The 12650-nt window shown below is 40.2% G+C and overlaps 1 protein-coding gene across 2 annotated transcripts in view; it reads right to left on the bottom strand.

Annotated features, from left to right (window-relative positions):
• nrip1a (nuclear receptor interacting protein 1a) overlaps window positions 1–7133 on the bottom strand; it is a 50870-nt gene extending 43737 nt beyond the window's left edge. The window contains exon 1 of one of the 2 annotated variants that reach the window (XM_053507032.1): window positions 6729–7133. The gene's annotated coding sequence lies outside the window, so the exon portion shown is untranslated. The remainder of the gene's footprint in view (window positions 1–6728) is intronic. The other variant, XM_053507033.1, reaches the window with a different exon arrangement.
• Window positions 7134–12650: the final 5517 nt, after the last annotated feature.

Genomic DNA, 12650 nt, shown 5'->3' with positions numbered 1-12650 from the left:
TTACGGGTCATGATGGAGAGACGTGACGACCTTAGGTCCCGCAGACGAGTTGGCCATTATCTCCCGAACAATTAGCCGCGTAACGCATGCATGCACAAGGAGGTTGCACATACACGCCGCCGAGTTCTTCTCCTGTCCTTATTTCCTCGTCCTGCCTTTCACGCGCACTCCCGCTGCTCTTTTGCTCGAATAGCACAATGGCTGTTTTCTAATTCTCACTGTAATCGAATTCAGCATGAAGGTCAAAGTCCCGTCACCTGGGCCGTGTAAGTTCAAGTCAGCATGTGATAAACATGAGTGGAACGGTAATTCAGACGAACAAACACGAGGGTTCACAAACCTTGTATTTTGCACTCGAAATGTCTAACCTGTGCTCTTTTTTTCTTTTTTTTTGCAGCCATAGATTGAATGTGGATAAAAGGAACCTGTAATAAAAAAAGTACTTCAGCCACAATATATCTATAAAATAAACTACACTCGCTGTGAGTCAGCTTGCTTAGGTTGGATATTTTTTTTCCCTACAGAAATAGCATCCAGTGAGTAAATGAAAAAATATAAAATATAACATACTGTAAGATACAGTTAAATGCACTGCTCTAACCATCAAACATAAGACATGGTATAAAAAATATATAGAATTTTTTTTTATATATATATATATGATATAAAAAAATAACCCTAATAGCAAAAAGGCAGCACAGTGGCTTAGTGGTTAGCACAGTCGCCTTGCACCTCCAGGGTCCGGGTTCGATTCCCGCTTCAGGGTCTGTGTGCATGGAGTTTGCATGTTCTCATTGTGTTTGGTGTGTTTTCACCGCTTTCCTCCCACTATCCAAAGTCATTGCCCATAGTGTGTGAATGTTGACCAGAGGGTCTAGCATGGTTGTGAAAATCAGCATACAGTACATACATACAATGATCACCATTGGCCTCTATGGTCCCTAGTTGGACTACATGGAATAGCAAAAAGCATCATGCTTCTACACCTGGCAAATATTTCTGCAGCTCCGTAATCATGTTCTTTAATTAGTTTTGATTGATATTTGGAGATACTTATAGGTTCTTTGCTTCCATTTTTTTTCATTATGACTAAGAGATGCTTAACTAAAAGATTCTATTTACACTATGTAGACTAAAGTATTTAGCCAAACCTGTTAATTATTAAATTCAGGTGTTTCAATCAGGCCCCTTATCCCCAGTGAAGCACAATCTTAATGCTTCATCTTACCAAGACATCTTGGACAATGCTATGCTTCCAGATTTGTGGCAACAGTTTGTGGAAGGCCCTTTTCTATTCCAACATCACTGAGCCACAGTGCACAAAGCAAGGACTATAAATACATAGAAGAACTTGACTGGCCCTAACACAGAGCCCTGATAGAGCTCAACCTCATCGAGCACCTTTGGGATGAAATGGAACGGAGTTGGCGAGCCAGGCCTTCTTGTCCAACATCAGTGACTGACCTCATACAGTAAATGTATGTGGATACAATGTCATTGCAGGTTTGGCCAAAATACTTTTGTCCACATGTTGTATGTAGCAATGGTATTTCATAAGAGCTCTGAAAGGGAAAAAAAATAGCCATGATAGTACACTTAGCAAATATTTCTGCAACCTCTTAAACACTTTCTTTAGTTAGACATCCACGATAATGTTTTTTTGGGATAGTTATGTAACTCGCCAGTGCTAGATGCTGGCAAGACAAAGCTGAAAACACCCCGAAGATATCTCCAAAGTTTCTAAAGATACTCGGCTCATCTAAAATTCTCTATGATCTGGAAACAACTACTGTGTAGCTTTATTGTTTATAGAAAGAAAGGGATTGTGGGTAATTTCTCATTTCTATATGTTATAACAGACATGAAAATACATATATACAACTCTTAGTATAGCAACAATTCTATTCCAGTGTCTGCTGAAATCCAACAGAAGCACACTTCACTCTCTACACTTCCTGCTTTAACCAAATATTATTTACTGTTAGGGATTATATATAGATATAAAAAAAACACTTATGTGATGATCACTCTCGTCTTGTAACATCAGTCTGGTCACGCAAAGCCAGAAAAAAAGCCCTTCTTCAATGAGAAGCAAATATGAGCCAGCCTGAGGTTTGCAAAAGACCACAGTAATTGGTCTATAGAGAACTAGAGTTCTTCAGTGAGTCTGAGTTTCAGCTTTGGCCGACACCTGGTTGTTTTATAGTTGAATTGGGACCGGAAGAGGTCTTGTGAAGGATGAATAAATCAAGACATGTACAAGCCTATTCTGAAAGATTGCTTCCTTCTGCTCTAAGCATGTCCCCCAACCCTGCTCCCTATGGAACAGGTCAATCAATGTGTGGATGGAGGACCACCAGATCCAGATCCAGACCCTGTCATGGCCATCCCAATCTCCAGACCCCCATCGAAAACCCCTGCAATGTGATCAAGAGTAAGATGGAAGGTCACAACTTAAATTTTGGTGTCAAGAGTGGCATAAAGTTGCCAACAGCAAGACAATATGAAAGACATGTGGACACCATGCCAACACACATGAAAGCTGTGGTTGCAAATCAGGGTTATTCCAGCGAAACCTGATTTCAGAACATTCCTAAGGTAAAACAATAGGACCACATTGTTTCAAAACGAACATGAACTTGTTGTCTTTGCATTATTCAAGATCTGCAGTTGTTTTTGTTTTTTTTTTGTTATTTTGATGTGTCATCATTTTCTTTAAATACATGATCTACATAATTTTTTTTCTATGAAATTTGGAAGAAATGCTGTCAGCAGTTTATTGAATATAACCAATAGAAAAACTAAAACCTAAGGAACTGGTTGTTTTTGTCTCTGCGCTCTCTCTCTCTCTCTCTGTGGTTTTTACAGTAACTCTGAGAGGTTTGACATTTATCACCACAATCGAAGAGCGCCATCTACAATCACCTGAACTAATAACTCTGTGACCTGTTAACCTCTGACTTCTGACCTATTGGCTTTTCTTTATTGGCTTCAGCTTCATTCTGAATGGAAAAGTAAAGAAGTTAATGAAGTCTCTGTGACAAAAATCTATACGTAATCCATACTCGGTTATTACCGTGATCATCAGTGTTTCATAACACAGTGCTGATTCCCGCTTGTAGTTTAATACATTATGCCTTCATTTAGGTGATCAGCAAGAAATAATTCATCACAATACAATACTCGAGACTGAATCACCATAATTTCGTGCATATTGCCTGGACCAAACTATATACACTGAAAAAGACACTTGAATACACAAATGCACACAACTTGTGAAATGTAAATGGCAATAATGTCTAAATGTCTAAAACTATAACTTCTAGATTCTAATATATTATTAAATTGTGCTTTATACACTCCCTTGACCAAAGCGGTTCTTTTGTTTTTGTTTTCGCTTTTTTTTTTTTTGGTGCACTTGACTTACGTAACATCTTAGCAAACGTCTTAGCAAAAATGAAGGTAACAGAAAGCCAAAGACTCTCTACAGTACATAAAAAGCATCTATAATTAGCCACTCATTTTCCGCAAAAAAACACAGAGGAGGCTAAACCATTTCACAAATTGCAAACTAATCAGTAACAGTAACACAACAAATCCTACCGATGCCCACAATACCCACAGAAGTGTATCATGCTAATGTGGTGCAACGTGATTCATACATCATACGATCACATTTCCCAGCCGTAATTTGATTTATTACTTAATAAACATGTTTAAAATTGGCATTTATATTTGATACTCCATTTACCAGAAAGATAATTTAATGACCTTGGTTTGAATATGCTCTTTTCTCTCTCTCTTTTTTTTTTTGACATTATATTAATGTTCCAGCAGCTTACTGAGAACACCTTTCAGTCAAGTAGCTACAATAAAACGAGACTAAATGAAGCAGTATCCCTAACACAGGATCAATAACAACATCAAAGATCACAGCTTTGACCACTCTTTGACCTACTCTCTCTCTCTCTCTCTCTCTCCCTCTTTCCTGAAATTGAGTAGATAATACAACAAGACTTTCCATGAGTCAGGTCTTCATAATGCATTATAAGTACATTCATAGCTTGATAAAGCTGGATACACTGTGATATACTGTATATTTCTATAACTGTACATAGGGTTACAAAGGTTATAACATTGTACTATAATGTTTTCTGCAAAAAGTGACATAAGGAATTATAACACCTATTTGACCTGTTTATAATATTACTAAACATTAACTTTTTTGTTTATTCACATAATCCTTGCTTTAATTATGTTACATAATAATGCTTTAATTATGCTACTATACCAGTGACATTACACAAGTACTCTGTGTACACAACTGTTAATCTGTATTGGTAAGACCACTGCTATAAATTCTTATGATAAATTATATGTCATTCATAACCTCAAAGCTTTAAGGATGTACAAATGAAATGCTACAACAGCACTGTATAAAGCTTTATAGCTTAAGGTGACACAATGCCTTATGATACATACTGCTATAAACCTTTATAACAACTGTCATTTTAATTCACATACTCTTCAAAGGTCTTCTTTCAGTCCAAATAAATAAAATCACTATATGAATGAACATAATATGTTATAAAGCTTTGATGCAAAAGGTGACAATACTTTCTTATGCATATTTAACATTTTAGTTCTTTAGAGCACCTTATAAAGCTTTATGACTGTATGTTCATTCACACAATGCTTCATATAATCTGAGAGCTCAAACCATGCCTTCACTGTAATCTGACATAAGCCTCTATAACACTACTCAAATGCTCATGAATGCACACAACACAACATGCTATAACTGGCACATCTACCATGTTACAATGCTATAAGCATTTATTGCACAAAGTGACACAATGCATTACCATACATACTGTATTCAACCTGTGATAATAACACTGCTACAAAGGTTTATAAAAAATGTTATGTTCATTCACATAAGGTTTTATAAGAGTCAGGGCTCGATTAATCCCTCCACTTCAATCTGATATAAGCCTATATGACTGTACTCAACTGTTAATTAGGTATATTATAAGTCTTTATAACAATCAGTGACATAATGCATTATGATACATTTTTTACATGTTCCTGACAACACCACTGTTATAAAGCTTCAAAACAAATACTTGGTTTATACACATGGACTCAGACGCATGCTTACACTCTAATCTGACATAAGATCCTACAACAGTATGTTTATAAACACACTCTCATAAAAGAAAACACGGTGATGTCATATTATAAAGCACAAAGTGTCATTAGCCATTATAAAACATATTTAGCATTACTAGCTATAATGCTATAATGCTCCATAACAAATGTTATGTTCATTCACCTAATGCTTTGTACACTCAACTTGCTGTTAACTCAACATACATGTCTATTACTGTTCGTGTTTCTAAACATACACATATATAAAACGACAGAATGATAAAATACAAAGCTTCAATGCATAAGAAAAAAACAGGATCTGAATGATCTCATACTACAAAGCTTCACAATACAACATAACACATTATAATACTCATTCTACTTCTTCTTAGTATTACTGGCTAGACAGCTGCTATAATGCCTTATAGCATTACTTAAGTGGTTTCTCTTAAATGCCACTGTGTGGCAAAAATCCTTACACACTGCCATAATTTTATGCGCTTCTATAAACAGCTACAGATGTTCATTTCAAGCCTTGAGAAGCCTTATGCAGGAATGCTTTTTAAAACCTTTATGAATGCACTAAACATGTGTTTTCGAGATCTGATCCTTAAAAAAATGCTCTATAACAAATGATATGCTGTACACACTCACAGCTTGTACACATATAACGCTCTGTACACACTCACAGCTCGGAGCATGGCACTTTTTACTCAAAATACACGTACATGTTTCTAAACGCACATATAAAAAGACAGAACGAAGAAATACACACGAAAAGTTCAATGCATTAGAAAAAAAACAAGAGCTTAATGATCTAATTGTACAAAGCTTTATAATGCACTATAACACAGTATAATATATTAACATTCTACAGTACCTGTTCTCAGTGGAACTGGCTAGACAGCTGCTATAATGCTTTAACGCATGACTTCAGTGGTCTCTCATTTATGCCACTTTGTGCTATGATAAATACTTGGCTTATTTTTATGCGCTTCTATAAACAGTTACAGATGTTTATTTCAAGCCTTATGCAGGAATGTGTTATAAAAGCTTTATAAAGCCACTAAGAACGTGTTTTAGAGATCTGAAACTTATATATATATATATATATATATATATATATATATATATATATATATATGTGTGTGTGTGTGTGTGTGTGTGTGTGTGTGTGAATTCTTGTTCATGTCGGGAGAGCTTATGAATGCTGTCTGGATTTCATGCCATCTGTGTGACAGTGTGTACGCAAGAGGCAACACCACATCACACTCCTGTCAGACAGACAGACCCTCAGCCCAAAGCTGTTACCACTGGATAAATTTGCGCAAGAGAACCTCCCCGCCAAAAAAAAAAGAGAGAGAGAGAGACAGACCCAGTGTCTATCCAGCCCGAGTGTCAGGGTTCTCTTGTTTATTTGGTGCGCGACCGCAGCCTGGCGCATAGGGCGCGCGTAGGGCGCGCGTAGAGCTGAGGCGCGCGGCTCATCCATCCATCCATCCACCCCTTCATTCATTCATCTATCCATCTAATCCAGCATCCTCCGGCACGCACTCCTTCACCCCTCATCTCCCTACCTGCTCACTCACATGGCTTCCCGGGAGATCTCTTTCTCTCTCTCTTTCTCTCTCTCTCTCTTTCCAATGCGTCTTTTTCTTCTCCGCTGCGCGTCCCCGCCGCTGCCGCTCCGCCGCCGCCGCGTCCACGTCGCCGCTTTTCCCTTCCTCTCCTGTCTCTCCTGTCTCTCGTCAGGGCCGAAGTGATAAACTCTCAGTGCGACCCGATTTTCTCCGGCACTCCTGCGATGGATCGAGTGGGATCGGTGATCCCTGGCATCCTACTGCCACACACACTCACACACTCACACACACTCACTCACTCACGCGCGCGCACACACAGAGAGAGAGCCTATACACTCCTCCTGCCAGTCTTAAAGCGACAGTAGAGCTGTTTCTGCTGCTCAGGTTCCTCTGAGTGAGAAGACAGGCTTAAGGCTTTACACAGTTAAGAGTGAGAGACAGGGGAGGTCCGGCACTTCCTCACTTACACACACACACGCACGCACGCACGCGCACACACACACACACACACACACACACACGAGCAAGCACGCGCGCGCATACACACTTGGGCTAACCGCAGAGAACTATTTTTCTTTCAGTTTGACTGGTAAGCTCTTCAGATCAAACTAACTGCCATCGCTTTGAACTCCTCAGATGTCTTTGATGTTAAGATAAAACCTCACGTCTCTCCCAGTTATTTGTCTTGTTCACGTTGACATAGTAAATTTTAATTTCCACCATTCGTTCTGTTGATTGACATTTGGTTTACACCACTGCATTGGAAAGAACTTTATGGGACCAGGAGAATACTCTGAATTAACAAAGATGCCTGAATTTATTTATTTTTTAAATGTAATTTCATTAAATTTAGTTTGGTGTGATATCATTATATTATAGTATTGGTTTTCACTGGATCTGTGGTGAAATATTGGAAAATATTTCAAAATTTACCTTCTTCATCTTATTACAATCAATCCAAAAAAGAGGATATGGAAAAGTCTTTTGTTTGCACTTCTTTCGTCGTCCACCAATTACACTCCCGGAAAGGGGAATCACAGATGAGAAATCAGAGAAATAGATCTGATGAGTTAAAAATGTATTTATAGACATTAAGCGCTGTTATTTCATCTGTAAAAATATTCAGTTTTTCAGCTTTTCTAATAAATATCTATTGGCCTATTGGTTAGCACTGTCGCCTTTCATCAGCAGGCTCTTAGTTCGATTCACGCCTCAGGTCCGTGTGCTTGAAGTTTGCATGTTCTCCCCGTGCTTGGTAGGTTTCCACTGGGTACTCTGGATTCCTTCTACAGTCCAAAGACATGCAGATTAGGCTAATTGGAGTTCCCAAATTTCCCGCAGTGTGTGAATGTTGACCGGAGATCCTACTATGGTTGTAAAAATGGGAATAAATACAATGCCCACTATTGGCATCAACAGTCCCTAGTTGGTCTACAGAGGTTCCTAGATGGATGGATGGATCATTGGTGCATTTACCTCGAGCAAGTCGCTGTTTTTTTTAATGGAGTTGATTATTAAATCTGCCACATAACTGTTTATAACATTGCTTTTACTCAACATTTTTGATATCACTTATGGTGCAGGTTAAACTTCAGGCAGATATCCAAGTACTGCGAAATATTCATTAAATTCTGTCCAGCAAGCTTTGCGTGATGCTGTGACAAAATCTGTCTGAACAGACAAAAAAAAAATTCTGAGACTGGTTTTAAGTCCTCCAATGTATGAAATGTAAGGATATTATTGAAAGAGCAAGTTCTTTCTTTTATTTATATAGATTACTGCGCAGCAAAATCCTTAGCGTTAAAGCTAAATTGAGAAGTTTATTAGTGTAATGGGAAGAAAAAAAAAAAGAGGTAAAAGGGAAGTATCCCTGAGCGAGCCCTTTCATCCAAAAACACATAGTTTCTGAAATCCGGGCATGTAAGATGGTATCAAAAAGTTTCAAGATTTGCGCACAACAGATCCGATTGTTTTCACCGTATGTCCTCCTTCAGACGTCTTCCTTATTGACAGTCTGGGGATGAATTCTTGATGCGCAGTGCTACAAATGTCGAGAAAGACGATGAGCATGCACGTAGTTAAGCTGCGAACCTACCTCACCTTTTTCGGTCGTGGACGAACTTGGCAGCAACATGGGTTCAAATTACACATGGGGATTGCCTGGACTGATCACGACAGCAAGGTTGTGAATTGTTCTCCAACGATCATTGTTTTCAGGTGTTGCGCTCGTTGAAGGTCTTCCTGATCTCTCGTTGTCCTCTGGTGATGTTTTTCTGCTTTTAAAGTATGTGTGCCAATCAAAACACCTCGAATGACACATTGCAGGACGATGTCTTTTGGCACACTGACTTATGTGACTGATTGTGACTGTGCGTGCAGCCTAGTGCTGCCATCTGTTGGCGTGTTACAAAACCGATGAAAATTTGATACCACCTAGTATATATCATGTATCAGTAATAAAACCTATTACATTGCAATCATTCATTCATGCATTCATTTAATGATTTATTTATTTAAGGATGTACTCTTATTTTATTTTAAAGAATGACAATAAAATAAGTATAGTTAAGGGGTTCGAGTCCTGACTCGAGTCTGTGTGCGTGTGGAATTTGCATCTTCTTCCCGTGCTTGGTAAGTTTCCTTTGGGTACTCCAATTTCCAATTTCCTCCCACAGTCCAAAGATATGCAGAGTAGGATATTTGGTGTTTCCAAATTGCCCATAGTGTGTGAATGAGTGTGTGTGTGTGTGTGTGTGTTTGTGTTCACACAGTACAGTGTGAAAGAATTTACAGGATTTTTAAAATATAAATATCTCATAAATTAAGCTTTATTACCAGTTTAGTGCAATGTGGAAAGACATGAACATGTTGAAACAATTAAAGTTTTCTATGACTGATTAAAATTTTGTATCAGTCCCAAAAAGCATTTTATTTTATGTATTTCTACGTAAAAGAAAGAAAGAAAGAAAGAAAGAAAGAAAGAAAGAAATGTATCTGATATTCAATATTGTAGATCGTATCTGGTCAATGAATAATTGTCATTATTATTATTATTATTATTATAACCCTTTTTGTGTGGCCAAGGTAAACAAAGCCTGTGGCCTGAGATCCCAATGGGTGTTTCACAGCTTTCTCGAATATGAAACGACATGAAGGTGTTAGTGCTCCTCCCTTCCAGATCCATTCTTCCATTCAAATTCAAAATTCAAATTCAAATTTTATTTGTCACATACACAAACATACACAGTACGAAATGTAGTGAAATGTATTATACGACTGCCATTGACCCTAAAAGAGAGTTAAATTTTACAAATAAGAAATAAATATGAATAAAAGAAATACGATAGAAAATTAAATTACAAAATTAAATTAAACTAGGAAAAATAGAACTAAAAATAAAAATAGAAATGTGCTATGAAAAAATAGAACTAAAAATAAAAATAGAAATAGGATGTACAAAATAGAAATATACTGTGCAAATTGAAATATACTTTACGGTGTGTGCAAATATGCATGGAACAAAGTGTCTTAGTGCAGAGGTTATTAAAGTGTCTTTGTGCACTGGTCCAGGATGTAAACGTAAAACTGTAAAATGTAGTGTAGTTGTGAAGGTAGGTGTGCAAAGTTATTAAAGTGTCTTTGTGCAATGGTCCAGGATGTAACGTACGACATGTAGTGTATATATGAAGGAAGGTGAGCGTGTAATTGTCCATAGTGTTCATGGATGTAAGAAGATTGATAGATTTGACCAATTATGAAAATATTGTGTAGTTCTACATAGTGGTGTGGTTGTGGTTGAGAGACCTTATCGCCTGCGGGAAGAAGCTCCTCCTCAGTCTCTCTGTGTTGGCCTTCAAGGAGCGGAATCGCTTCCCAGACCGCAACAGAGTAAACAGTCCGTTATTGGGGTGGCTGAGGTCCTTCACGATCTTCCTGGCCTTGGTCAAGCACCGCTTGTTGTAGATCGAGTGCAGGTCAGGGAGCTCGATGCGGATAATGCGCTCAGCTGATCGCACCACCCTCTGTAGAGCTCGTCTGTCCTGCATGGTGCTGTTCCCGAACCAGGTCGTGATATTTCCCGTCAGGATGCTCTCGATGGTGCAGGAGTAGAAATTCCTGAGCACCTTGGAGGGCAGTCTAAAGTCTCTCAAGCGTCTGAGGTGGTAGAGACGCTGCCGGGCCTTTTTTACCACGGTGTTGATGTGACAGGACCATGCCAGGTCCTGCGTGATGTGAACACCGAGGTATCTGAAGCTGTCCACTCTCTCCACTGGGCTCCTGTTGATGACGGGGGTCTGGTAGTTCCTCACCTGCTTTGTACTAAAGTCCACTATCAGCTCCTTTGTCTTACTGACGTTCAGGAGGAGATTGTTCCTCTGGCACCAGTTCTCCAGATTTCCAACCTCCTCCAGGTAGGCCGTCTCATCATTGTTCGTGATCAGGCCCACCACAACAGTGTCGTCAGCAAACTTGATGATGGTGGTGGAGCTGGTAGTGGCCACGCAGTCGTGGGTGTACAGAGAGTACAGCAGGGGGCTCAGAACACAACCCTGGGGGGCTCCAGTGCTGAGAGTGAGAGGGGCTGAGACATGTCCGCCCATCCTTACTGCCTGTGGTCTGCCAGTTAGGAAGTTGGAGATCCACTGACACATAGATGAGCTGAGTCCCAGGTGCTCCAGCTTGGTGGTCAGTGTGGAGGGAATTATGGTATTAAATGCAGAACTGTAGTCGATGAAGAGCATTTTCACATAATTCCCCCTCCGAGTGTCCAGGTGAGTGAGAGATGTATGGAGGAGATGAGAGATTGCATCGTCCGTGGAACGGTTTGGACGATAAGCAAACTGTAGTGGGTCGAGTGTGTTTGGTAGTGAAGAGATGATGAAGTCTCTGACCAGGCGTTCAAAGCACTTCATCACTACTGAAGTGAGGGCTACAGGGCGATAATCATTGAGGGAAGCAGGATGAGGTTTCTTTGGGACAGGAACAATGATGGACTCTTTGAAGCATGTGGGGATCACCGACTGAGATAAAGAGATGTTAAATATCTCAGTGAACACAGGTGCTAGCTGGTCTGCGCAGGCTCTGAGGAGATGGCCTGAGATGCCGTCTGGTCCTGCTGCTTTCCTGGTGTTCACTCTCTTGAAGGCTCTCCTCACGTCATGCTCGGTGATGATGAACGCGCTTCCGGTGCTGGCAGTGACTTCCTGTCTGCAGCCGTTAGCGCCGCTAGCATTAGCATCGCTAGCGTCCTTAGCTGCAGCCTCGAAGCGAGCATAGAAAGTGTTCAGCTCATCTGCCAGAGACACGTCTGCGTTTATCATACCGGATGTTGGTGCTTTATAATCCGTTATTGTTCTCAATCCCTGCCACAGGCTCCTAGAGTCACTCTGTTGGAGTTGTGACTCTAGTTTCCTCCCGTAGCGCTGCTTCGCCTCTTTCACCGCCTTCCGGACGCTGTATGACGCAGCCTTGTATGGTTCCATGTCCCCCGACGCGAGTCCCGTGTTGTAGGCAGCGGTGCGAGATCTCAGAGCATCGCGGATGGTTTTATCCACCCACGGCTTCTGGTTGGGAAACGTTTTAATAGTCTTTTTTTCTACGGTATCGTCCGCTAATTTCCCGATGAATCCCACAACCGCTTCCGTAAACACGCTGACGTCACCATCGGAGCTGTTTCTGAACATGTCCCAGTCTGCGTCATCGAGTGCGTCCTGTAACGCGGCCACCGATTGGTCCGTCCAGCGCGCGACCTCCCTCTGAACCGGAACTTCCTGTTTCAGCCTTTGTTTGTATTTTGGCATGAGGAAGATGGCGGCGTGGTCGGATTTACCAAACGGTGGACAAGATTGTGCCTTATAGCCGTCCTTGACCGTTGTATAGCAGTGGTCCAGTGTCCTTTCGCCCCTGGTGGGGCAAGTG

This window comes from Clarias gariepinus, chromosome 11 (assembly GCF_024256425.1).
Source record: "Clarias gariepinus isolate MV-2021 ecotype Netherlands chromosome 11, CGAR_prim_01v2, whole genome shotgun sequence".
NCBI lineage: Eukaryota > Metazoa > Chordata > Actinopteri > Siluriformes > Clariidae > Clarias > Clarias gariepinus.
Note: the sequence above shows the minus strand (reverse complement) of the source record. Positions and strands in the feature narration are given on the sequence as shown.